This window comes from Lissotriton helveticus, chromosome 12 (genome assembly GCF_964261635.1).
Source record: "Lissotriton helveticus chromosome 12, aLisHel1.1, whole genome shotgun sequence".
Lineage (NCBI taxonomy): Eukaryota > Metazoa > Chordata > Amphibia > Caudata > Salamandridae > Lissotriton > Lissotriton helveticus.
In genome coordinates, this window is record NC_136073.1 from 609,106,675 (window position 1) to 609,134,210 (window position 27,536).

Below are 27,536 nucleotides of genomic sequence, written 5' to 3' on the forward strand. Positions count from 1 at the left end.
GGGACAGGTGTGAGCAAGATTCGGCAGGGTGTGTGTGCGATGAAAAGGGTTTATGGCCTGTTGTGCCTTGATGCTATCTCGTTCGGCCACTGGGAGAGGAACTGACCAAACAGGTTTGGCCTCGGGCAATGGTTCCAGCTTGCCCAGGTCAGAGAAAAGTCAATTAAGGTGTACGTGTCCTTTGGAATCGAATTTGGGTTAATTCGTCTGCCTATGTGAGGGCAACTCACAAAATGGCTGCCGTACACAAAATGGAAGCCAAGGGTTCAGAACGAAAATGACGATTTCGAGGTGAAATCGGCACTCGAATATGACAAAAATGCTTGTACATAGTGTACTAGCCATTCTCGGTCTTTTGATATAAAAATCGTCATGCTATGATGAAGTAAAATTCTCGAGTCCAGAATTTTCAGAACTACAAACCCTCCTTTTGCCCTTACATAGGCAATTTAACCTAATCTCATGCTAATCTGAGTCCAGGTCTATATTCCTAAAGTCATTGAGATGTTACTGTAACATCATTCTAGTACTTAGTTCGTCTCTTGGTACAGGTTTCCTTACACATGATGTAGCAGAGAGGCCACATATTGCAGGAGCACACTGAACGCACAGACAGAACAGGAAAAGAATTGCTAAGACCATCCCAATGACCATCAGATTTTTCCATCCCCAGCCGGATATCAGTTCCCAGAACCATCCCATTAACGACCAATCTCCTTTATCCACATGAATAGATTCGGAAATCTTATGCAGTTTGGAGATGGCCTGGTACACTGTTGGAGCGTTATCTGGAATGAAAACACAGCAACTCGATTGGATCAATTTACATACCCCACCTCGGTCTGCAAGTATGACATCTAAAGCGACCCTGTTCTGAAGGGTCATAAGACGATCCGACTGGAGCTCAGCAGTCAAGTTACTAAGGGCACCAGCAGTTTCAATTACGGTGGACTCAACCACCCTTGTCAATTGCCTTATGTTCCTGCTGTTAACCATGGGTCCCCAGAACGGCAGAAAACCCTTTACGAAGTCCCCAAATTCTTGACCTGCAGTGTCTTCTTTACTCAAGACACCTCTAACTACCCTTGTCTTGTGGTAGTCTGCCGCTGCTGTGTAGGTGGGAGGCAACAGGAACGAAACAAAACATGAGCCCGAAAAGTCAGGGGGCAACCATGTATAGGCTCTATCATGGCAGATGAAATAGGTACCCTTAGCTGCTAAAAACGCAGGGGAAGTCTGAGACCCAAAAACATATGTTTCCGTACAGACACTTTTCCCTAACTGAGCTCTGGGATTCTTGCCAGTACCTTGCAGACATAGGTGACCCTGATGGGGTACAATCCAAATCGGGGACGATCTCTTAGCTTGCTGTTTCTCACTCAGAGTAGCTCCATATCCGGTCACGTTCCATCCTATATATGCAAGTGTCTCATCTTCGGGGGTAGTTTCATAAGTAATATCTTCCTTAATCATGTCGACTATACCCTTAACCAGAGCACTATTTTTAGGATTGTCTTTTACAGAACGTAGGGGGTGGACTTCACGAGCATATACGAACATTGTTCTGTATGCCCACACAGAACCATTATGGCTGAAAGGCAGGACAAGATAAGGGATACCTTTATCCGTTGTGTGAGGCATAAGACCACACACCCAACAGTTAGCCGTGTTCATTACAAGTTGGTGTTGGTGCAAGAGCTGAACAAAGGAGTTATTAATAAACTCTAATCTCCTAGCGGATTCGTGTTCAGGAAGGGGTTGAAAAGAGTGTGGGGAAACAGTAGAAGGAGGAGGTATGGGCGATGTAGTGGGTGCAAATGTCACTTGAAAAGAGAATAAAACATATCCTATTAAAAACATTATCATACTGAATAACATAAAAATGCACAATATCAAAAAGCTTTTCTTTGTCATCATTTTACAAATCCTGGTTTTGAAGTTCATTGTTTTGGCAGGTCTCTCCATCTCGAAAAACTCCATCCTCTCTAAAGTGCTGCCCGCGATGGGAGGTTGTTTCTGCTAAGGAATGCTTCTGTCAGTCTAGGGCAACTCCCTTGGACCAACCAGAACTGTCGACCTAACGTCGTCATCTGCACCCCAAAGACTTTGGGCAATCGCGGCCCTGGCAGTGGAACCCGGATGGCGGTTCGAAAAACAAAAATAAGCAAGTTTCTCAGATGGGAGAGCTGCGCTTTAAAAAATAGTACTTGGAGGGAAAAAAAACACTTTTTTTTTTATTTTAAAAACTTTATTGAAGGAAGGAATAGTGGTTTATCAGTTACATACATTCCATTGGGCGATCCCCATATAGCATTTCAATTTAACATTTCTATATGTGACGAGCGATTTTCCGTAACATGAACTGCGTTGCCTGTATCGCTCAGGTACATTACATACATCATGTGTGAGTTGCACTCTGCAGGATAGAGTTCCCTGATAACCCCTCCCTCCCGTGTCAGTGATGGCAAAGTCTTTTTTCATTGAACAGTGTGAACAAACTTCCCAACTTACCCCCCTTAACCATGTGTCATCGCAACCTTTTTCACCCACCCACGTGGTACAGTAGTCAGTGTCTCTCCACGCACTGTGGCGCGTGGCCGGGCCAGCGCCGCTATAGTAGCATTGTCCTGTTCACGAGGCAGCAGCCCGTGACCGTTCAGTTACTCCTCCTCCCCCTCCGAATCTGAGTCCTCCCCTTCCGGCAAGGGTTCACAGATGTCCCCTCTGTACTTGTTCCACGCCGCCCAGACTTTGTTCCATTTCCGGGGCGCTGCTCGGAGCACGTATACAGCTCTTTCTGTCACCATGAGAATGTCCATGTTTTTGGCCCACCTACTAGCGGTGGGTACTTCTGGCGCCCCCCACTTCTGCGCTATGTCCCGTTTAGCCACTGTCATAGCCAACGATGCCCAAATCAGTTCGTACCTGCCCAGATCATTGGGGTCCCAGATGTTCAGAAGGCATTTACGTGGTTCCGGTAATATGGACAGTTTAAGGGCCTGGGAGAGTGAGCGGAGTACCTGCCTCCAGAAATCACAAATGTGCGGGCATTCCCATAGTGTGTGTATCAGTGTCCCTTCTTCCCCGCATCCTCTCAAACAAAAGGGGTGTAGTGCCCTCCCAATTTTGTGCAGCAGCGGCCTGGTGTAGTAGACGCGGTGTAGGATTTTAAGTTGTACTAGCCTGAGCTTACTCGAGATCCCAACCTCCTTCGGGGAGGCCAGCGCTTCATTCCATTCGAATTCGTCAGTGCTACCTAGCTCCCCCTCCCATTTTTCTTTAAGTTTGAGTGTCGGGTCCTGGAGATTGTTTAGCAGTTTTTTATAGGTAAGGGAGGTGGCGCTCTGGAGCATGTATTCTGTCAGCAGCCTATCCTCCAGCGGGGAGGAATCCGGCAGGGTGGTGCCTGCAGGGATTGCTTGTAGTAATGCGTGCCTAACTTGGACATATCTAAACGTCTCAGTGGGTCCTAGACTGTATTGGTGTTGTAGGTGCGTGAATGGTAGCACTGAGTCAGTATCCCACAGGTCTCCTACTGTAGATATGCCTATGGAATCCCATCGCTCAAACCCTTTACAGCTTCTCAGGTTTCCCAATGCCTTTGTGTCCCATAAGGGCGTCATTTTAGTGATCCGACCTGTCCAACCCAGACGGGCCTGTGCCATGTGCCACAACGTCGCCGTATGTTTGGTCGGGCCAACCAGTGATTTTAGTTGTGATTTGTTATAGAGTACGGACAGCATACCTTCCGTCCCAAGTTGGGACCAGTCCGCCCGATAGGCCGGGTCGTTTCTCGGGGCGTGGATCCAGTAGTTTACAATTTTGAGCTGGGCTGCCCAGTAATATAGCTGGATGTTGGGGAGCGCTATGCCCCCTTCGTACCAGCTTTTCACTAGTTTGTCGTATGCTATACGCGCCGGGCCAGCATTCCATAGCAGGACCGTGACCAGCGCCACGATCTGTTTAAAGTATCGCGGCGGTACCAAATATGGAGTATTTTCGAGGACATAGAGGAGTCGCGGGAGGGCCATCATCTTGTAGAGAGCCGCTCTGCCCAGTAGGGTCAGGGGCAGGGTTGCCCAATATTTAACATCGGCTCGCAGGCGATCTATGGGAGGCTTCAGGTTGTTGACAAAAAACTCCGCTTCCCCACATGCTATGACAATTCCTAAGTATTTGAAAGAGGCCGACGTCGTCAGCAATGGACAGTTCGCCTGCAATGTCGGAGCCGGGCCCTTCAACGTGAATATTGTGGATTTCGACCAGTTGAGAGTGTATCCCGATGCGCGCCCATGCGCATCACAAAGGTCAAGCAGGGCTGGGATGCCTGTATCAGGTGCGGACATGTAGATAAGCATGTCGTCTGCATATAGCGAGACTTTGTCCTCCCATCCCTCCTCCCACGTGATGCCTGCGAACAGTGACGTGGTTCTGATCTGGATGGCTAGAGGCTCAAGCACCAGGGCAAAGAGCAGGGGGGACAGGGGGCAGCCCTGTCTAGTCCCCCTGCTCAGTGGGAAGCTTGGTGATATGTGGCCGTTGGCCACCACCTGTGCCACGGGTTTCGCATAAAGTAACCGTATCCATTGTATGTATTTCGGCCCAAACCCCATACGTTCCAGTACCACGAAGAGATACTCCCACTCCACCAGATCGAATGCCATTTTGGCGTCGAGAGAGAGAATCACCGCCTGCTCCGCAAGGAGGTGCGCCCTGGCTAGTACTCCATGGACCCTTCTAAGATTCATCGCAGTGCTCCGGTGGGGCATAAAGCCCGACTGGTCAGGGTGGATCAGGGTACTGAGGTGGGGTAGCAATCGGGTAGCCAGCAGTTTAGCCAGTATCTTGGCTTCGATGTTCAGTAACGATATCGGGCGGTATGCGTTGCATTCTGTCGGGGGTTTCCCTGGCTTGGGTATCGTTACGATCGTGGCCGTGCGTTGATCTAGCGGTAGTTCTAGCTTGTCCCTGCTTTCCAAGAACATGGCCAGCAATGGGGTACTGAGGTCTGGAGCCATGGACTTGTACCACTCCACCGGTATCCCGTTAGGGCCCAGAGCTTTCCCGGATTGCAACGCCTGGATTGCCAGCTGGACTTCCTCTCCCGTTGGGTCCAGTTCTAGTGTGTCCCTATCTTCCTGAGTAATGCTGGGGATGGTAAGGTCTGTGAGTGTTGCCGTTGCCATTTGTCTAGTGACTCTCCGTTCTGGTGTGTACACTGCCCGATAGTGTCGTGCTAGTTCGCAAACTATTTCTTCTGGGTGTACCAGTGTTCGCCCCTCCTCTGTGTTGAGCTTCTGAATGCCTCTAGTCCCAGCCCCTCTCCTGTCCAGCCACGCAAGCATACGGCCCGCTTTGTCGCCTACATCGTAAATTCTATGTCTAGTGTTCGCGATATAACCCTTTTCGGTCGTTTTGAGGTGTGCCAGGTGTTGTTGTTGCCTAATCATGAGGGTGTGCGTCGTGGATGGGGATGGGTCCGACATATGTGCATGGTTGGCCAGGTCGAGCGCCAGCTCCAGGTCCGTGAGGTCCTTTCGTGAGTCTCGTTTGTGTCCCGTAATTGCTGCAATGGCCGCCCCCCTGAGGACTGTTTTGTACGCCTCCCATAGGGTTGAGGGTGATTCCACTGTGCCCGTGTTTTCAGCAAAGTACTGTGTGGTTACCAGTTGAAGCCTCTTACGAATCTTGGGGATTTTCAGAAAGTTGGGGTAGATAGGGTAAATTCGGGCCTTCCGTGTACCCCCAGTGGTGAGCGTTAGGACAATCGGAGAATGATCTGAAATTCCCCTGGGTAGTGTGTCCACCCTGTCCACCTTGTCCAGTCCCAGTCCCAGTGCCATGAAGTAGTCTATGCGAGAAAGGCTATTGTGTACCGCTGAATAATAGGTGTATGTAGCGGTCTCGGCGTTCAGGTGTCGCCAGAGATCCACAAGGCCCAGGGCTTCCGCAAAGTCCGACAGTGGAGCCGTACCGCGTGGCCGGGTTCTAGAGGGAAAGGTGTCCACTATCGGGTCCATGACTGCATTGAAGTCCCCCCCAACAATTGTTGCGCCATCAGGGAGATCAAGAAGGAATTTGCCCAGTGCCGGAAGGGCCACAGAGTGTAGGGCTGGGGGAATATATACTGATACCACATTTAGAGCTCTGCCCTCCCACTGCCCATGTACCGCGGCAAAGCGACCCTGGTCATCCTCCACCCGGCGGGTTACTATAAAGGGGGATGACTTTCTCATCAGTATGCCCGTTCCCCTGGAGCCAGATGTGAAGTCCGCATGCACAGCCATTGTGTAGCCTCTCCTGTCTAGGGCCTTGCAGGTGGACCCTGTGAGGTGGGTTTCCTGTAGGAGTATTATATCTGGGTTTTGTCGTTTTATGGCCTGTAGGACCAAACCTCTCTTAATTTTGTCTCCCAGGCCCCGGACATTCCATGTCAGTATGCGTAGTGGGGGAACCCTCCCGGCCGTGGAGGAGCCCTCGGCGGGCGTGTGATTAAGTGGCCTGGCCATTAAGGAGTTGAGGGAGTGTTGCACACGACGTGTGCTGTGGCGGAGCCCATGCGCCGGTGTGTGTCGTGCTGTGGAGGAGACATACTGATGTCGAGGTAATAGCACAGTGTAGGTGGTGAGCGATGACTACAAACAAAATTAAACATTTCAACTCGAAAACTTCGATCCCATCCCCCCTCCCTGCTACCCTGCTCCACGGACAAATCCCCGCCCGCTTCCCCAACTGTGCAGAGTGCTTTCGCCCTCCCCCATACATCTTACTTGCTTGTGGGGTTGGTGAGGCCCCTTCGGGCACTGCCTGCGCCCACCCTACTCAGCTTTGTCCGAGCCACGGCATCCGCGGCCCATACAGTCTCGAAGGCAATGTAGTACAGTGTCATACCGGAGCCGATTGCCCAGAGTCCAAAGGGTCCCTCTCAAGGTCTGATTCTATTTCCTCTTCGCCTCCCTGCAGCGGCCGCTGGGAAGACTGACTGGGCGGCGATTTCTCAGGACGATGTCGCGGTCGGTCACGCTGTGAGCGGTGTCTCTGTCCCGCAGGTCTCCAGCCCTCCAGCCATTCCTGCGCTACCTCTGGTGTGTCGAAGAACCAAGTCTTTCCCTCCGCCACTATCCGCAGTTTAGCAGGGAACATCATGGAGTATGGCAGTTCTCTGTCACGTAGCGCTTTCTTAACCTCCGTGAAGGATTTGCGTCGTCTGGCCACTTCCGCCGTATAATCCGGGAAAAAGGCTAGGGTTGCATTTTGAATCCGCACTGGCGGCGAGTTCCTTGCTGCCTGTAAAATTGCGTCTCTATCTCTGAAGTTGAAGAGCCGGGCCAGCACTGGCCGTGGTGCTGCCCCCGTCTTGGGAGGGCCTCCCGGCACCCTATGCGCCCTCTCCACCGAGAAGAAGTGAGATAGACCTTTGGGCTGGAGTTTGCTTTTGATAAGGTCTTCTATATAAAGGTCCATTGCCCCTTTCCCCTCCGTCTCTGGAAGCCCAAGGATACGTACGTTGTTGCGTCGTGAACGCCCTTCCTGGTCGTCCAACTTGTCGTGCAGGAGCTTGGTCACTTTCTGCATCCTTCCCATGGCCACCTGGAGCTCCGAAGTGTCTTCCACCAGTGACTTAGTGACCACTTCCACCTGCGACACCCTCTCCGCCATTTTGTGAAAGTCAGCTCGCAGCAGGGAGACTTCCGAGGAGATGGCGCCCACCGTGGTTTTCACCTCCGAGAGTGTTTTCATGATGTCCTCCAGCGTTATTTTGGTAGGTTTCTCTGCTTCCTGGGCTTGTCCCGAAGATGGGCGCCCCGTGGTCTGTTGTTGACTCTGGTGGCCGTAAGCGAATTTGTCCAGTTTGGCCTGTGTAGACCCACTCCTGAGGCCTTTACCCGCCATAGTGTTAAGATTTGCGAGGTTCGAGGCTTCGCCGTGCGTCGGAGTGTACCGTTAGAGTCGGGAACAGCAGTTCGGTGGGTGGGTGGTGGACTGAGTGTTCTTGTCTGCTGACTGCTGAGCCTCAGTGGCCGTTTGCGTGGGTGTCGGGAAAGTGCCTGTTGGTTCCGATTTGGTGCCCCTGGTGGTTTTCTCCCGGGCTGGGGCGGTCACTGCGACCTCTCCCTACGTTTACAGTGTCGCTCCGCCCTGCAAGGCCACCACAGATGGTTTGGGGTCCGAGCTCTGTCAGCCGCCCCCCTCACAGGCCGCCGGGTTATTGCCTCTGCGTTGGCGTTGTTAGTTGTGTCCGGTAAAATGCAGACCTACTCTGTGCTCCCGCGCAGTTGGCCGGAGCGGCGTCGTCCCCCCGGGGTACCGGCGTTCTGGACCGTAAGTCTGCAGCGGTAGGAGTGTCCGCTGTTACCTCCCAGGTGCGCGGGGGCCGCTGATGGCCGCCGAGGCGTTCCCGGCCCGCTAGGATTTCGTGGGGGGGGCGGGGGGTTTTTACCAGGATAAGGGCGCCGTTTCGTGCGGCCAGGGCTCCAACCTGTGTGTCGCTGCAGTCCCGTTTGGTGGTGGCGGCAGTCCGCGCGCCAGCGGATGGTGTTTGCAGGAGTGTTAGGCTAGCTTGGGACCGCCTGGCTGGCGTCCGGGTGCGTTCACTCCTTCCGGCCGGCTCGGCCGCGCTTCCGCCGGGGCTCGGATGTCACGAGAGGCCGGTGTTGCTCTTCTGGCTACAGGCCCCAACTTGCCAGTCGATGTAACTCGGGCTCCGGTGCTCTGATCTGTTCCAAAGTCGGACTGGTGACACCGCTGAAGTCCGGGACTCGAACGCCGCCGCTTCAGGTGCGCTAGTTAGCGGATTTTTGTGCCGGATGGATTAAAGGCTGCAGTGCCCTCGGGAGCTCTCACTTCAAGCGGCCGCCATGTTCGGCTGCTAGCCACGCCCCGAAAAAAAACACTTTTATTAGTTCGTATTTCTCGGCCTCAGATTGTATATTTGCTTTCCAGGTATGGTGTGATCACGGAAAAGGAGTTCAGGTTCTGTAGTGTCCAGTCGAAATGATGGTGATACAGCTGGTTGCAAAATGTTATCACTCTCTTGTTCAGTAATTGTTCCTTTTACACGTGCATCACTGAAAGGCAGAAAACGTGACACGGTTTCAGTCTCTGAGTCGCCGACACCCTTCTGGACCCACTGGTCATACGGCAGAGGTAAAGGTACCCTTTTACAATGGACCCCGTGGATCCAGTGCTTCTTCCCTTCCACTCGAACAGCTGATCTCGTGGAAAGAAGAACGAGGTGCGGTCCGGTCCACCTGGGCTGGTCGATCTTGGTGCGCTGGAAGTTCTTCACAAGAACCCAGGATCCAGGGTCGATGGGATGACCTGGAGTTTCAGAGACCGGAGGCAGGGTGTCATGGACCTGTTGATGTAAAACAGGCAATTTAGCCGTCAATTCGTACAGATAATCAAGGAAAACAGGGTGTTCGATTTCACTGAACTTTGTGGGCCTTGGCACTCCCCATATATTGGCCGGGCGGCCGAAAACTATCTCATATGTACTAAGTCCCACTCGCGAATGCACAGTCATTCTGGTTGATAGGAGTGCTAAAGGGAGAGCGTCAGGCCATTTAAGACCTGTGCTCGCTTGAATTTTGGCCAATTTTAACTTAAGCGTGCCATTGTAACATTCTACTAATCCAGCTGATTGGGGGTGATTTGCAGCGTGAAACTTCTGTTGAATGCCTAGCCCTTCACATACTTTCTTCATCACACGACCCACAAATTCACTCCCATTGTCACTCCAGACCATTCTAGGTATTCCGAATCTGGGGAAGAATTCTTTCACAAGGGCTTTCGCTGTGGACAGGGCAGTATTGTCCTTTAGGGGATATGCTTCTACCCATCTTGAGAAGGCACAAACAACAACGAGTACGTATTTTAAGTTGTTGCACCTCTCCATGTGGATGAAATCTAGCTGCAAAACCTCAAACGGATAGTAGGAGGTACAAAATGACCAGCTGGAGTTGGGGTTCCCCTACCAGGATTGTGTTTCAGACACACCATGCAATTCTTGACCACATTTTCTGCACACTTGGGAATTCCTGAATTTTGCCATACTGGAGCCAACAACTTGCAAATCCCTTTCACGCTGATGTGAGCCATTCCATGAGCCATTGTAACCACTGCAAGCACGTACGCATCGGGTAACAACCATCTCTGATGCTCTGACAATTCAACCCAACAACCATTTGCATCCATTCTACCCGTACTTTCTTTCCACATGTTCAACTCTTTCTCTGTAGCTTCAGCTTGAATAGACATCACACTCTCTATCGTGTCTTCACACATTCCAACATCTCCAATCCATCTTGCAGGGCCTGCAACATATGTTCGGCTCATCACATTCCTTGCAGTTTCTTTCGCGATTTCGTCAGCAAATGCATTTCCACGACCAACATCATCAGTCACCTTCTTGTGAGCACTACATTTCACAATCGCCACTTGCAGAGGCAAGGTCAGTGATTCAAGAAGCTCATTCACCAACTGACCATGCTGAATCTTAGCTCCATGCGAAGTCAGGAACACATGTTCTTTCCACAATCGTCCAAAACTGTGAGCCACTCCAAATGCATACTGGCTGTCGGTGTAGATGGTCACTTTCATTCCTTTTGACAACACACATGCTCTTGTAAGTGCAATCAACTCTGCTGCTTGAGCTGAATTGTGTGGAATACGTGCAGCTTCAACAATTGTATGCAAAGTCGTGACAGCATATGCTGCAGTCGTGTCACCATTCGGAAGCTTGAAGCATGAACCATCCACCCATAAAGTACCATCACATTCAGCAAGAGGAGTGTCCTGTAGGTCTATTCTCCCTTTCGTTTCTTCTTCTGTTCTAAGAAAACAATCATGCTGTTCTGAAGCATCTAATTCCTCTACAATTGGCAACAACGTAGCTGGGTTTAGAGTGTTACATCTTTTTATGTGCACATGACTCGCTAACAAGGTTAATTCGTAACCTGACAATCGAGCACTAGTTAAGTGCTGTGTCTTGGTTCTGTTTAACAACGTGTCTACTGCATGTGGAACCATCACGACTAACGTGTTATTCATCACTAGACCAGCAGACTGTCGAATAGAAACAGCTGCTGCCGCTGTTGCTCTTAAACAACTAGGCAATGCTTTAGCTACCGGATCCAAAGTCGACGAAAAATATGCACATCGACGCTGCTTGTCTCCAAACAACTGTGTCAACACGGACAATGCACAACCTTCTTTCTCATGGACATACAATGTAAAGGGCTTACTGTAGTTGGGGGTACCCAACACAGGAGCCGAACATAATGCTGTGCGCAATTCAGAGAAACTTTTCTGACACTCTTCAGACCAAGGAACGGGATTGGGTGTATCTTTACACGTTAATGCCACCAAGGGTTTGGCTAATAACGAAAAATTTGGTATCCACTGTCTACAGTACGATGTAATGCCCAAGAAAGCACGCACTTCTCTCTGTGTTCTTGGCACACTTAATTTTGCTATTGCCTGAATTCTTTCTGGGGTCAGTCGACAATATTGCAATTTGGAAAGTGACACCTTGTGATGCAAATCACACAGATGACGCAACAATGACAACGTGGCTTTCTTACATATTTCCTCAGTATCTGCAGCAACAAGCATATCATCAACGTACTGTACAAGAGTAGCACCTTCAGGTAAAACAATCGTATCAAGCTGTGTCTTTAAAGCTTGACTATATATTGATGGACTTTCACAGTAGCCCTGGGGAGCGCGTTTAAAGTGGAAGCTTCGTCCTCCTAAACTGAAGCCAAAAATATCCCTACTCTCCTCAGCAATCGGGATGCTGAAGAAAGCATTCTTCAAGTCAATCAACGAAAACCATGTTGCAGAAGCTGGAATCATAGTCAATAGGGCAGTAATGTCAGGAACAACTGGAAATTGTGGCACAACTATTTTATTCACCTCTCTAAGATCAATCACAAATCTGTACACAGGTGGCTGAGAGGGATCAGTTCGTTTCAAAACAGGCAGAACAGGACTATTGCAAACGTTGCCTCTAGTCTCTTCAATCACATCTTTTTCAATCAGATCGTAAATGATCGCTAACAACGCTTTTTCACCTTCACTAGAGATTTTATATTGGGGAATGCGTGGCATTTTAACATTGGCTTTCAATGTCACAACATATGGTGGTATTTCCAAGAGACCCACATCATTAGGACCAGTGGCCCAAAGAATATCAGGCAGAAACGACAATTCTGTTGGAAGTTTATCCCTTGACAAGTACATTGGAGAAACCACTTTCTTACCCAGTGTAAGTTGTACTCCCGATGGAGAACAGTACAAAGTCACATACAATCTTTTTAACAGATCCAATCCTAACAGGTTTTCACCACAACCTGTTGTCAGAATAAGGGGTGCTTCGAATTCACAAGGACCAACAGAAAGAGACAAAGGGTCAGAAATCGGATTCCTAACCGGGGCGCCAGAAAAACCTACAGAAACATTCATTTCGCCAGACAAAGGTGCGCCAGGGAGTTTGGAGTGCATAATAGAACTCTTTGTAGAACCAGTATCCAACAGAAAAGGCTCTGACACACCTGATGTAATCACCTCAATGTATGGTCCACTCTGATCTTCTGGAACTGAAACAACTCCCTCTCTTTGTCTATGGCTGTCCTAGCAATCATTACCTTCCATATGCTCATCTTCTGTATAGTAATCATCAGCATAGTACTGAGCTGTCCTACCAGATGCGTTATTCTGTTGATCGAACCTATTCATAGAATTTTGAGGTGGAAGGGGACGTGCATTCTGAAGGACGTTTCCACGTCCTCTACCTCTAGGTGCAGTAGCCAATATCTGTGCTGAAGAGGAAACTGCCCAAGAACTCTCTGAATCCTTCAACTTTTTACACAACTCGGGAAGCAGATTGTGCACAAATTTATCGACGAACAATCGCTGACCACCTTCTGTGCTCATATCTTGACCACTGTGGTCGACAAATGTTTCCTCAAACCTGGTGAAGAAATCAGACACCGTTTCATCTTTCTTCTGCTTACACGCAGACAACTTATCCCAATTTACACGCATCGCAGGCATTATAGTTTTCATATAATCAATGATCCTACCAGGAAGTTCTGCTACTAAAGGTTCAGGCTTAGCACCACCAACCTGTCGGGCATCTGCAGCAGTAATATTAGCCCATGAGTCACCTAATTCCTTATCATGATCTGCATGACAAATCTTTCCCCATAAAGGCTGTGGAACAACGTTCCCAAATAACATATCGATATCGACTAAATTCATAATGCATGAACCTGCAGTCTGCGACAATTCCTTGTAATACCCTGCAGGATTCTTACGGGGGTCAGGCAATGTCTGTTTAAGGGCCAAAACTTCAGCTCGCTTCCAAGGAACATGTACCCACACACGCTGAAAGTGTGCTGGTATGGCTGGGGGGTTATTGTTATGACCAGCTGCTACTTCTTCCTTCTATACCGGAGGAACTTCTCTCATGGGATATTGTCTCGCCTTCCTCTTAACTGAAGAATCAGACTCAAACAACGACTTGGAAACACCTTCAGTCCTAAGCGACAACAATGTCGCAACTGCTTTCTTAACATCTGAACCCACAATTGCGCCTTTTGAAAACTCGAACCGTACATGGCTCAACTCAGGAGGATTAGAGTCCAAATAATTTTCTTCTAAATCTTCACACAGAAAAGCACACATTTTTCAAAAACGTATCTCTGCTTCGATGTTTCCCACTGGTTGAAGACATCCATAACACATTCTAAATCATACTTTTCCGGATCAGTAACCCATTTATGTGCCAAACAATTCAACGTTTCCTTCTCCCTAGAATCAGGCAGTTGACTACGCAACTGCTTGCGCTCTGTGTCAGGAGTTACACTCGTTGCACCAAAGAGAGGATGCAAAATACTAGCGACAGTACTAGCCACTCTTTGACGAACAGAAGGAGAAGTCGATGAAAAGACAAGAGGGAAAGCAGGGTGAGACGAGCAGATGCAGAGGCAGTGTCAGGAGAAGTACCAGGAGTGATAGTCGATATAGTAGTCAAAGTTGTAGGAAGTATAGGAAGAGCAGATGTAAAAGCCGGTGGCCCTTGAGGAGGCTGCACCGGAGGAGCAGGAGCCAGCTGAAGAGTAGCTGGTGGGTGCTGTGGAGGAGCAGGAGGCAATGCAACCACGGGTTGCGCAGCTAAAGGTTGCGGAGGTGCTGTAGCATTCTGCGCATAGGGGGGTGGCGAACTTAACAAATGCGCCATTAACGGATCTTTTTCAAGCTCTTTTGCTGCATCTTGCTGAAGAGGCGGCAAAACTGGATAGCATTTATCTATTACCATTTTACGTTGCCTGTGCAACTGCTCACTCATCTGTTCTTCTTCATTGTCTTTGTACTGCATAGCAGCTTGCATTATCGAAATACCCCTTTCTCTCTTATTTTTCTCCGCTAATTTAATTTCCTTCTGTTTGGCTTCCTTATGCCATAGGCGGAAAGAGTCAAACATTGCCGGCCGGGCTTTCTTCTTAAAAAGTTTAACTTCAAGGTTATCTAAGATTTCCGTGTCAAAACTACCGTATTGGGGCCATTTTAAAACACCATCTTTTCTGGTTTATTTGATCCACACTTCATTGTATGTGATGGGGCCTACTCCATGTTTCACATACAGTTCATAAGTTGGAGTTCCAATCGGGGGAACCGGACACGAGTCCTCCAATCGGGAATCCCTATTATTACAACCAAGACAAAACAAATTTCCAAGTCTGCTAAGACCAGGCATCTTCGCTCTCTAGTCTAGCTCCAAACTTCAAAGGATTATCGATTACGATATTTCTCGTGAAAACACGAGTCCTTTGGCTTTGGCACTTGCAAGTTCCAAACAAAGCGATCCCGAGGGATACCCAAAACTAAGAACCAACTAAGGACTGGGAGACGCTCCACTTATACTTAACTGAGATATCTATGACGTCACCAGAAGACTCGTCTTAGCGTTTCGCTCTACCAAACTTCAAGGGTCCAAATCAGGGCGATAGCCAGGGCAGCAGTCCTTTGTAGCCGTCGGGAAGCGGGGAACCTCGCAGCAAAGACTTTCGGACCACGTCGACATGCAGGGGTCGATGAAGTGGCAGCCTTCCTCCAGAATTTTCACACGAAGCTCCTCACGAACCTCTGGCTGGACCGGTACCGCTGGTATCGCCCCACGTTGGGCGCCAACTGAGGTACTGGGTTTTTCAGAACCGGTACCGAACCGGTAACCCAGTGGTGTCAGGGTACACACCCAAAGACCTTGAGTACTTTCCTGATTCAGACCACAGAAACTCAGAGTCTTCTAGGTGAAGTCAAGGATCGTTTTTATTGGCTGCAACCAAGTAACAGGCGTCCTAGAAGTACAACAACACGGGATGTATATTCTCAGGAGACTGCTCAATCTTACAAGGCCAGGCTTCTCTTTTTATACAAAATATTGTGCTTCAGGCAAACATTCTTGGATTTACAGTATACCATTCGCATATTTTCACTACAAAGGAAAAGCAGAGTCATGATGACAAGACCACATTTCAGTTTGTCCAGCCCACAATAAATCATCCGGCAAGGCCCAGCATTTCCATCAGATGCCGGTGGACCCCCAATAAAAACGGGCGCCTCCCCATCATAAAGCAAGTGAGAGAGAAAAGAGCAGGGACAGGTGTGAGCAAGATTCGGCAGGGTGTGTGTGCAATAAAAAGGGTTTATGGCCTGTTGTGCCTTGATGCTATCTCATTCGGCCACTGGGAGAGGAACTGACCAAACAGGTTTGGCCTCGGGCAATGGTTCCAGCTTGCCCAGGTCAGAGAAAAGTCAATTAAGGTGTACGTGTCCTTTGGAATCAAATTTCGGTTAATTCGTCTGCCTATGTGGGGGCAACTCACAAAATGGCTGCCGTACACAAAATGGAAGCCAAGGGTTCAGAACGAAAATGACGATTTTGAGGTGAAATCGTCACTCGAATATGACGAAAATGCTTGTACATAGTGTACTAGCCATTCTCGGTCTTTTGATATAAAAATCGTCATGCTATGATGAAGTAAAATTCTCGAGTCCAGAATTTTCAGAACTACAAGACTATTCTCAGATCTTGACCTCTTGGCAGAAAGGCAAATTCGTTAGAGTCCTCATCCTTTTAGCGAAGCACCAGATTTCACACTGCCAGTAATTCCTCTCAGTTTTACAATAGCTGTCTTTCTAGCCATTAGATGGCAATGGTTTCCCACACCTTCTATAGCCATATGTGAAATCTTAGCCAGGAGGATTGGCTACCACCATTTGAGCTACAGTAAACAAATGAAGTTTCTGCTTCTACTCATGTTTTTAATTTCCACCAATGTACTCAGTTTGATCCCCAATTTAAAAAGGCTCATGCTCAGACCAATATTTTGTTGTGGTCACACCTGGCAGATTCCCTTAACCCAAAAAGGAAATGTACACCTTTTAGACAAAATGATAACTGGCAAGATCTTTCACTCCTCTTCCAAAGAGTTATGGTACATGAAATAGGGTTTGTTAGAAGTCAGACAAACCTGACAAAGAATCACATATCTGCAGGTGATGATAATGGAGTTCCATCCTTGTACCCCAAATCATTACACACACCCACACACACAACAGTTGGTATGTTAGTATCATTTGACTATTTACATTACAGTGTTTTGTCTCCAAATACAGGGGATCTGAATTTTCATCATGATTATAAACAGAGCAGCTCTAGGAAAATGTTAGATATGTCACAATCATATTTCAATAGATTTCACAATGCGTTAGTCTGTTCCCTACCCAAACTATTGAAATGTTGCCAGCCATCTAACATTTGCGGCTGTATTGATTTACTAAGCAGTCATCGAGTCTGCAGTCAGAATTCAGACCTTCATCATATTCCTTCAGCAACTGGACCATGTGCCTAACTCACTCCTGCAATGGTACCTTATATACCTTTATCACTAATGATGTCTTATGGAGCAAGGTGGAAATGTTCACTTGGGTTTGGCTCCTGTTTTGCTACAATAATGTGCAAACAATGTCCTTATGTTGAAAGATGCAGATGCTACGAAAGCTAATGCTGCTTTTCCTTCTTGTGTCCTTCGAATACGAATTACTGCTGCACGGCCATCTACCATTGGAGCCGCGATACCAGAGTCTCATTAGAAAAGTGAAATACCTCCCTTTTCTTAGGTGTTTAGTTTGAACGGTGTCAAAGTACATGGAGTTTCTAAGTTGAAAAACTGCAATCAATCACAAATATTTTTTAGCATTACAATTCAAACAATGCTCTTTTCCAGCCCTGCATCTAATGCAGGCTTTCTCTAATATAAAATGCATTCTTGTTCATATATCAGGTCTGCCTTGTAATATAACGCATTATTGTCACACAAACGCCCTGCCACATGTGACAAAAGTGTGGATCTTCAGGGATTGGGAACCTCTATTATTCCTTTAATCTAATCTTTTATATAAGTATCAGTTTGGTGCCAGACCCACACAATAAAGCTTTATAAAAATCTCTGAATTGAGCAGTTTTCTCTCTGTCCTTCATTATCATCTCACAGATCACATTTCTCAAATATTGATAGCTTTTATTATTCTTTTAACCACCAATCTATTCCTGGTGGCTGACTGCTTGTGGGTTGCCTCTGCATACTGTAAAGTGTTCTCAAACCTGTGCATAGTAAGGCCCTCTTCCCCATGGCACCTTTGCCTGGAATATTAACTTCCCTTTATAACTGATTTAAGGGCATTCCACAGTACTTCCCTATAGATGTCCATAGTGTAATTCTTTGCAATGTATTCCACTGTGTCCAGTGTCTTGTATTTAATGCCTATCTAACATATCCTGAACCAGGCACCTGCTTAGCCTTCATTCTCTATCATGTCAGATTCCGCCCGGATGAATGAGTATTGTTGTCTGAAGGGCATGGTCTAAAATGGAAAAAGACCATATGCTGACCCTTTGGGCCCATTCCACAAACACCAAGAAGAAGCACAGAAGTAGCCAATTCTAGAATGTGAATAACAAATGTGGGCCTAGAAGGTATAGTCCCTCTGATCTCATTCTCAATGTCATTCTCTTAATCTTTCTGATAGTCCCAAAACTCTTTTACAAATGCTACCTTTGCTACCAGAGAGGTCATGGTCCCCGTAGTGGGCTGTCTAGTGACCCTTCAGCCAGTAAGGAGCTGCCTTCGGTGAAATCCACTTTCTTAAACATAACCCCCAAGAGGGTTTTATTTTGGCCCTGGCAAGGCACACATGCTTAGGTAGTTAGAGTTTCCTCTTCCGCCTACACTTTTATCATTCCGTATCTACTCTCTCAGTCTGCCTACACTTGTAACATAAGAAAGTGGAAGGCTTTCTGCATTAAAATCAAATAAGACAGCCGAACTGTGCGATACCAATGTGCCGTACACACCCCAAACATTAAGATCTCAGTGGTCAAGTTGCTCCAGCACAAATGTGACAGATATCCTGAAATGTAGATCCCATAGGAAATAATAGGATTTATATTTTGGGGGACAGGATATCTGTCACCGTTGAGATGGAGTGATCTAACCCCCAAGAACTAAATCAAACCCTAAGTGTCACTCCTTTTAAGTTCATATTTTGCAAGGTAACAATCTCAGCCTGTTCCCTATTCAAGAGAATGCTTGTTTTTTTTTTGTATTTACCAGTCAGTTCAACCCCTTAAAATTCCAAGTTAGGACTTTGAATAAACTGGACTTGAGTGGATTCCCTCTGAACTCCACTTCCATCTGTCCGTGTATCCTTTTTTGTTTGAATATTTTTCTTACATTTTGTTATTTATGCATTCCATTGACATCATATATAGAGACAAGGCAGGACATTCAGTCTCATATGTAGTTCAGACAGAACATACAAATTATATCGTAAATTCAACAATTATTGCCTTCAACAAATAACTAAACTTGAGTAAGCAATCGTCCTGTGCTCAACAAATTAGTCATGCTGTTATGCATAAGTCTTCAGAAGATTCACTAATGCAGCACATTGTCACAGTAGAAAGAACAAGATTCCATTGTATGAAAAACCAAAACAAAATTAACAACTGGAGCCTGTGGTTAGAATATGTGTGTCAGCCACACCTCCCCCAACCCACATCTCACGATGAAGAGATCGTCTGCACATATGAATGTGGAAACAGATATATAGCCAAGTGGGATCTCAGCTAATAGAGAGATAAAGCAATATGAAAAAGCATCAGCCTATGGAAATGAAAATCATCCATTTCGACTTCTCCAGCCCATTTACTGGTTGGATCCACTCCCAATATTTCCTTGCATGGATGCCCGGAAGTCTGTTAGTATTGCATCCCAGCTGGAGGCCACCATATTTGTGCAGCCCCAGAGTGTCTTCTCTGTGTAAAGCTGCACTCTCAGCTTGTGCACACACAAGGAATGACTGCAGCCAAGCTTCAAGTGGAGGGGGTTCTGGGGACTTCCACCTGCAGGTGATAAGTTATTTAATGGTTAAGAATCTCAGATCGAGATATCTGGAAGTTATATTATGTTTCTTGGCCTTAGGAAATAACCCCAGCACACACACCTCCCACAAATCTAGGGCAAGACGCTCTCCACAAGACGATAGCTGTGTCATAGCACCTTGCCAATAAGTGTGTAAAGTGGGGCAAGACCATAGCATGTGGAGCAACGATTGATTTTGGCGGGTGTGAGGTAAGCCTTGTGCACGGACAGAGAAGCGGGCAGTCACGAGCAAACGTAGAGGAAACTTATTTCCCACGCTGATGTGACATGACCTAAGGCGCCTCTGGTCCCACATAAAACACGATTGAAAAACGCGGTACAACTGGACAACCAGGAATTATTCTATCATTGTAACAAAGCCAGCTTAAACAGGCACACCTACTGGCAGTGCAACACTAATGTTCCATTAAGGAGGAACCACCGTGATATCAGATCCATACTACCTTTGGGAAAACGATCACCATTGTCGGTCGTCAACAACCATTGGAGAAGGAACAAATGTTTCTAGACTACGACAGATAACAATTCCTTTTTGTCTTGATAAAGGTGGATAGAATTACATCAAGCCACCGAAACGCGTCGACGCTCCTTTGTATAGTATGATTCACGGCTCATGCACTGATGTTGATATATCATGTTCTAGAATACATAACACCAGTGCCAATAATTGAGACCAGAACATACACCTTGTATTGTACAAACTGCATGTCTTACTGCCTTTCTGTCTACCCTCAGCAATATTGCTGGTCAATATTGAATGTATGATTGTTTTTTACTGTTTTAACCTGTGTCAAGCAGTTTAACTTACGTTCTGCTTTTTTAATTGTATTTGTATACAATAAATTTAGCAAATTTTATAAATTCAAGATTATGTTGTTATAGTTATTGTTTTTTTATATCATTGTGTGTTCATACATGAGATCTTTCTCAAGGGAATTGCTTGTTTATTCTGGCTTGTGCACGGTATAACACTGTATGAGATAGAATATTGTATTACACAAAACATTATTGGGACCTTCTAGGATTGTAGCTGATTCCCTAGCTTTACAGGGACGAGTGAGGTCTTTCTCCCAACAGTGCTGGATGTGAAGGAGCTGTATGCGCAAACAGCGTAGCAGCCAACCAGTGCACTATGTGACCACCCGGTCCATAACCTTCAAATATTGCACTGCTAAGTGAGTCTGAGGTTCAGTCAAGTCTACCCATGCACGGGTCAGCGTTGCCAGAAGGGAATTGTGCAACAGGGGCTGTCCTGACAGTAATTAAGATTCACCCATTAGGGTTTTGTAAGGGATAAGGGCACCATCACTATATACGTCTCCCAATGTCTGCAAGCAGCAGCATGCCAGGCGGCAAGCGCATCTAGGAGTGCCCAAAAGAACCAGCACTGGTGATTAGGAGTCACTGATTGTGTCAGGTTGTGGCTCTGCCGGTGGCAGCAGTGCGCAATAACCAGTAACAGTGCTTTAGTACAGGTAATTGGGTAGAACAAATCAAAGACACAGGATAATGTTCAGGGCGGTAGCATAGTGGCTGTGTCAGGCAATTGTAGTCTGGACAGCCATTTGGCCACCCATTGTGACTGACCTGTGAGATAATATAATTCCAGATTCGGTACTGCAAGGCCACCTTGATCAAGGAGCGCATACAGTTTCGTGAGCGCCACTCTGCAGCGCCCGGGACTCCAGACAAATTCCCTGATCCCCTTTTCAAGATCTCGGAAAACTTTGCTTGGGATGTATAGGGGCAGGTTGGAAGAATATCCCAACCAGACCCAACACTGCAGCGAATATGTCTGAACTCGATAAAAACGCCTAAGGTTTAAGGAGGTGTTACGTGCCGGCACAAATCCGTTTTGGTTGGGATGAAGCAGCATCAGGACTAGAGGCGCTAATTGGGCGCAAGGGCTTTAGCCAAGATTTTGTGGTTTGTATTAATCAGCGCTAGTGGCCTGTACGATCTCAACTCTATGGGATCTTTGTCAGGCTTGGAGAGGGAGACAAGCAGGGCCCCACACTGGGAAGCAGATAGGGCTGCAATGGAGAGAGCTTCTTCATATAGGTGTTTCAACTGGGGAGCAAGTAACAGGACCTATGTTTTATAGAATTCTATGGGTAAGCCGTCAGGACCCAGTGTCCTGCCAGTGGCGAGGGCCCAGATGCTTTCCAGTATCACATATGGAGTGAGAGGTTCATCTAACTCTGCATTTTGCTCGGGCATGATGCGGGGCAATAAGAGGGAGGAAAAAAATGAATGAAAGTCGCCAGGGTGGTGCGGTGGTCGAATGATATAAGGATGTGAAATGTCGCCTGAGCTCATCATGTATCTCATTCTGAGTATAGAGTAAATTATCAGTGGAGAAGCACAGCGCCAGAATGGGGAAACTGGATTGTTCCAGGTGAATGAGACAAGCTAACAAGCGGCCTGATCTGTTAGCAAAAGCATGCATGCAAGCCGAGTGAGGCACATAGTTGAGACAGCACAGTCTCTCTAGCAGAGACGTGTGCTCTGAATGCTGATTTGATAACTGATGTATCTCAGTTGGACTGTGTATTGTGAGAGTTTCACAGCAGAGAATTGTTTATCAAGGTGTGTAAGATACTTTTAAATAGATATACACAAGTTCTACTGCGTACTCAGGCAGTGTCCCCGAACAAAGACTTTAAAGGCGTACCATTCAAGAAGCTGCGTGGAAGCTGTGCAGTTTTGTGAAGTATTTGACAATGGCAAAGCTCAAGGCTGCCCAAAAGGAGAGTCTTCCAGGGCCCCCCTTGCTGGTACAGACATGTGGGGATGACAGGTAGATTGTCGTCACATGACAACTGCAAGAATTGTGGGTTGTGAACGGAATGGTTTCGACCCAAATAATCAGTCTGTGATACCAAGGGCAGCAAGTTGCTCATAGAGACAATCCTGTTGAACCTGACATTCAATTGGTGCGGGCTAGAGAAGAACGAGTATACCCTAGCTGTGGGGTTACGGTGACGCCAAACATCTATCAATTGCGAAAAGTGAAGTCAATCCCACAGCACCCGTGCTGCTGAGACCGCGGGCATGCAGGGCACTGGTGGAACCGAACAGTTGAGTCCTGAATCAACAACATGGTTAAAGTCACCTCCTCTGAGCCACTGCAGCTCATTCCAGAGGGAAAGCCTGCCGGACATTTTGTCAAGAAAAGTGGATTGATCCAAATTTGATGCATAGACCGACCGGATAAGTACACAACGGCCATTCAGATGGCCTCTCACAAAAACGTATTGCCCTTCTGCATCAGTATCGGTCTCTTCTTTCACAAAGGGAGCCGCTGGCCTAATCCACACCAATGCCCCTCTTGCATAGGTAGAAAAACTAGTAGCAAATCATTGTCAATGCCAGCGCTTGTGGTGTCTGGTGACTTCCCAGAGCATTAAGAGCAATTTCCTGTAGGAAAGTAATATGGGTAGAATGATGTCGGAGGTAAGAATAGATGGAGTATCTGCGTGTAGGTGTGTGGATGCCCAATAAGTACCAGGTGAGAATATTAATGGGAGTCATCTGTGTAGTGAAGGTAAATTATGAGTTGGACAACGACTGCAGAAAAGCAATGTATTGTCGCAACAGCAGCTAGCTTGTGTGAGCAAGGTTATGGGTGCAGGGTCAGGCTCCTACAAACAGTGAAAAAAGACATAAGCAAACAACAGCACACCAAAAGAATTTCAACAGATTTCGACAATTCCCTGAGAGCAGAGGGACAGCATGTATCTGCCCAAACTACTGAACAATCCAGTTTCCTTTAACTAGCGGAAAGGAATAAAGGAAAACACATGTGGGTAGGGCTGGAAATGTGAAATTTGAAAAGAGCCGCCCCTACAATGACAAGTAAAAAAGCAGTAATAGCACACTTTACATAGTGTTAGGAAACACTACGATTGAACACAAGGCAAAGATAGCATTGTTTACCTGCCGAGGAAGGCGATGTGGGGGAGAGGGAGCAAGAGCAGACAGGTCTTGTTATACAAGAAGTATAACCTTTTGACCTGGTGTACTGCAATACAAGGTCTATTATAGAGTGATTTACATTTTCAGTGAGGCTTTGCAAGAGTTCTTCGAAGACACAGTACATATAAATTCTAGTCAGATTATGTCATCCAGCGTCTGTGGCGTTACATCAGGAGGTGCGGGAGAGTCAGTAACAGTAGGACCAATATTAGAAGAATCTTCCTCACTGCCAGATCCAGCAGGGCTGTTATCAAGGTCAGTGGCCTGCACTGCTTCTCCAATGACTGCTGCTGTTTGTAAGTCCCTGCGTTCATCCTGTATCATTTGCTCAAGATCAGGAGTGTGGTCCGAACTTGGAAGACGATTTCCAATCCGCCTGCCTCTGCAGGGCGATGGTTCAACGACATTTCTGGGATTCCATGTAGGCACTGCAAACACATTGCTCTCTGACCCAAATCTGTGGACTCCAGCCACTCCCAGGTTGCCTCAGGGTTATCAAAGAAGTGTCTTCTCCTGCGCCACCACACGAAGGAGTGCAGGGAATAGGAGGGAGTATTTCAAATTGAGAATGTGTAAGTGGCATTTCACGGCCAGGAGAGAGTTCCTTTGTCTCTGCATTGTGATGTCATACTCCGGGAACAGCATTATGTGGGCGTTGTCTACTTGGATGTCTGAGTGTTTCCATGCCTTTCATAGTATAAAGTCTCTATCTCTGTAGTGCAACTGATGAAATAAAAAGGCCTCAGGTTTGATCCAGGCAGGAGGGACTTTGCTGGGACTTGATGAGCATATTCAATAGAGAAGAACTGAGATAATGCCTCTGATGGGATTAGTTTTCATATCCAGCTTTCTATATAGGCAACAGCGTCCTTGCCCGCCATCTTTCCCCTCTGTTCCCTTCAGCAATCCCACCATGGAGATATTATTCCTCCTGGGAAGTGCCTCCGCATCATTTGCTCTGCACTCCAAAATAAATACCCAATCCGCCAGTGCTTGCACGGATGTCTCCACCTCAAAGGTCTGTAATGCTAGAGGCACCCATGTATTGAAACCGCGTGATGACATTTGACTACCATTATTTTAATTGACTTTCGCTGTTTTACTTTATCCTAGCTTGAATGTAAATCATCATTATTAGCCTGCATGTGCACGGTTCCTTGAAGATTTCTTTCATGTAATCTTGTAGTTTTAAAGTGGAAGAGCTTTCAGAGTAGAACAGCCTTGCCAGGAACAGAACGTGTCGTATGTGCATTTGAAAGCATGTAGAGAGAGAGAGAGAGAGAGAGAGAGAGAGAAAGATGTGGAATGTACTTCTTTGTCATTAAGTGCAGTGTTATGAGCAGTGGTGCTCAAATGTGCAATATGTTGTTGTTGGACCCGGTCCTTTGGGCAGGTTCACCCCAAGACTTTTTGCTTTTTCCTAGCCTGTTCCTGGAACCTGGGTTGGTGATTTTAGGCCTCTGCGCACTCTTTCACTGTGGTACAGTGTAAAGTGCGTGTGCTCTCTGTGTATGTGTGGTGAGTGACCTGCCCTCCCATAGGAATGAATGGGGAATATGTATGCCCATGGTAGTTCCTGATGTGTGGGGAGTGCAGGGTCGAGTTTGATATGTGCGAACTCGGGAGAATGAATGCTGCAGAATGGTGTATGCGGCATGGTTGTGTCTAGTCTAGGAGTGCCACTTTTAGAAGTGGGCATATTTGTGTAGTGAGGCTGCTGGCATGTGATTGGCTGGTGAGCCTGGCCCAGGAGTGCCTGGGCCTGCTTGTGGATTGACTGTCTGGTTTCAGGATGACGGGGGCTGCAGAGCCCCCAGGAGGTTGTCTGAGTCAGCCCGTGGATGAAAGGCAGCATCTGCTGCCAGAGAAGTGGGAGGAGATAGCACCTGATAGTGCAGGGCTGTGCCTGCCTGGCCACCCTGCTAGCTCCCCCTCCTGCTGGCCAACTGTCACCTCTGACCCTGATGCTGACAGGGAGAAGAAAACCAGAAACACCCCAGTGCTCCAGCAACCCCCAGAACTGGTTTAGACCGGGCTCAGGGCCCACTTGCACAAAGACTTCAAAGGACTTCAAAAGACTTCAAAGACTTTTCTGTGTATAAGAAGGGGCTGTGTTCCCTTCCAAAATGTTCTTGTTTTTGGACTTGAATCTGCCAGGGGCGTGCTGCTGCTTGGGCTCAGGGGAATCCCTGAGTCCTCCCCAGCCCCTGGACTCCTGATGGACTTTCCTGGATTCCTGGACTCTTGGGGGACCCATCTGCCTTGCTTGGGGCTGATGGGGGGACTTGGCTTTACCCCTGGGAATCTCTGGGACCTTTTTGCAGCATGGAGAAGCTGCATTTTCCTGCAGGAAGCGCTGTGCTTCCCCCTGAGCGCCTGGGAGCGCTCTGCCTGTTTTCTAGAGCTTTGGAGCGCTTTATTTCCCCCAAGCGCTTGAGAGCGCTTTATCTGGACTTTCTAGCGCTTAGGAGCACTTTATTTTCGTTTATAGCGCTGGACGCGCTGAGGTTTCTTGCCCGTATTTATTTAATTATTTACGAGTGCCCACCTCGATTTAGTGATTGATTGTTTTAGGCCGCTGCATTGCCCCGTGTTGTCACCGCTGCAGTCCGGGGGCCTGAAGGTGACCAGAAGCCGCGGGGAGAACAACCACGAAGGGGCCGCGACCTGATTGGCCGAGCCCCGAGGAGAGCCGTGCTCCGATTGGTCCGTTGAAGGGGGCCTGGTCCGGGAGCCGCGCTGTGGTTGGCTGACCCCTGGAAGCGGCGTGATGTCGTTTGGAGGCTCGGCGGTGGAGCCGCGACAGGATTGGCTGGCGGGCCCGGGAGCCGAGAAGAAGAAGGTGCCGGAGAGATGGCGGCCGGTGCCGCCGGTGCGGGGCTCCCATTGCTGAGGGAGAGCCCCGCAGGCACCAGCCGGCAGTAAGAAGAGGGCGGAGGGGGGCGCAGGGCACATTGTCGATGCCCGCCCCCGCCGCCAGTGAAGCTGCCCACCAGAGAAGAGCTGCCGCGTCAAAGAGGTGAAGCGGAAGGATGGGCGATTGCGGGGCTCCCGTGTGCTGAGGGAGCCCCGAGTAAAGAGAGCCGCCGATCACCAGCAAACCGGTGAGTGTGCAGACGAAAGGGAGGGGCGCCGGGACACATTGTTGGTGTCCTCCCCTCCCCCCAGTAGCGCGAGCGCGCTGATCGTCAGTGTGAAGCCCCGAGGGCTTCAAGGGCGGCCCCGGTTGGCAGTGGGTCGCCCCTACGTGTGTCGAGCCCTGAGGGGCTCCCGCCCGCATTTCCATTGGTACCGAGCCCACGAGGCTCAGTGGGGGCATGTTAGTGTCTGAGAACCCCCGAGGTTCCGGGGGCATGTTCGCTTTGAGAGCCCCGAGAAGCTCAAGGGGACACTGGTGTCTTTAGAGCCTGTGTGGCTCCAACGGTTGTGTTAGGTCAGAGCCTGTGTAGGCTCCAACGGGGGCACGAGTGCTGCAGAGCCTGTGTGGCTCAGTGTGGCGCAATGTACTACTAGGGCCAGTGAGAGCCCTGCCGCAGTTTTATTTCCCAGCTGCCCAGCAATTAGTGGGCAGCTGCACCGTTTAGGCGTAATTTCAGGAGAGAGTCCCTGTGTGGGACAGAGAGGGCACAGTGGTGCCCGGCCTTCACAGCTGCGCAGCTCTTAGTGCCAGCTGCTACGTTTAGGCTTTCTTTTCTTGAGACTGGCGCTGCATGGCAGCGCGCCCTGACATTTGGACACAGGGCGTCTGAGCCCCAACAAGGCCAGTTGGCCTAGGGACTGCCACAGGTTGTGGCTTATGTTTAGTCTGGCGCAATTGTATGGTTATTTGCACCTCTGAATGGGATTTCTTACATCATGTGTTATTCCTGCACCTCTGAATGTTTTTAGACATCATGTGACTTTTGCGCTACTCTATTGCTATGGTACCTCTGAATGTGTTTTTACTGCATCATGTGCTTTATTCTTAACACCGCTGAATGTGTAGGTTTATACATTAGGTGATTTTCTTTTACTACTCCTCTGAATGTGTTTTATGCATCATGG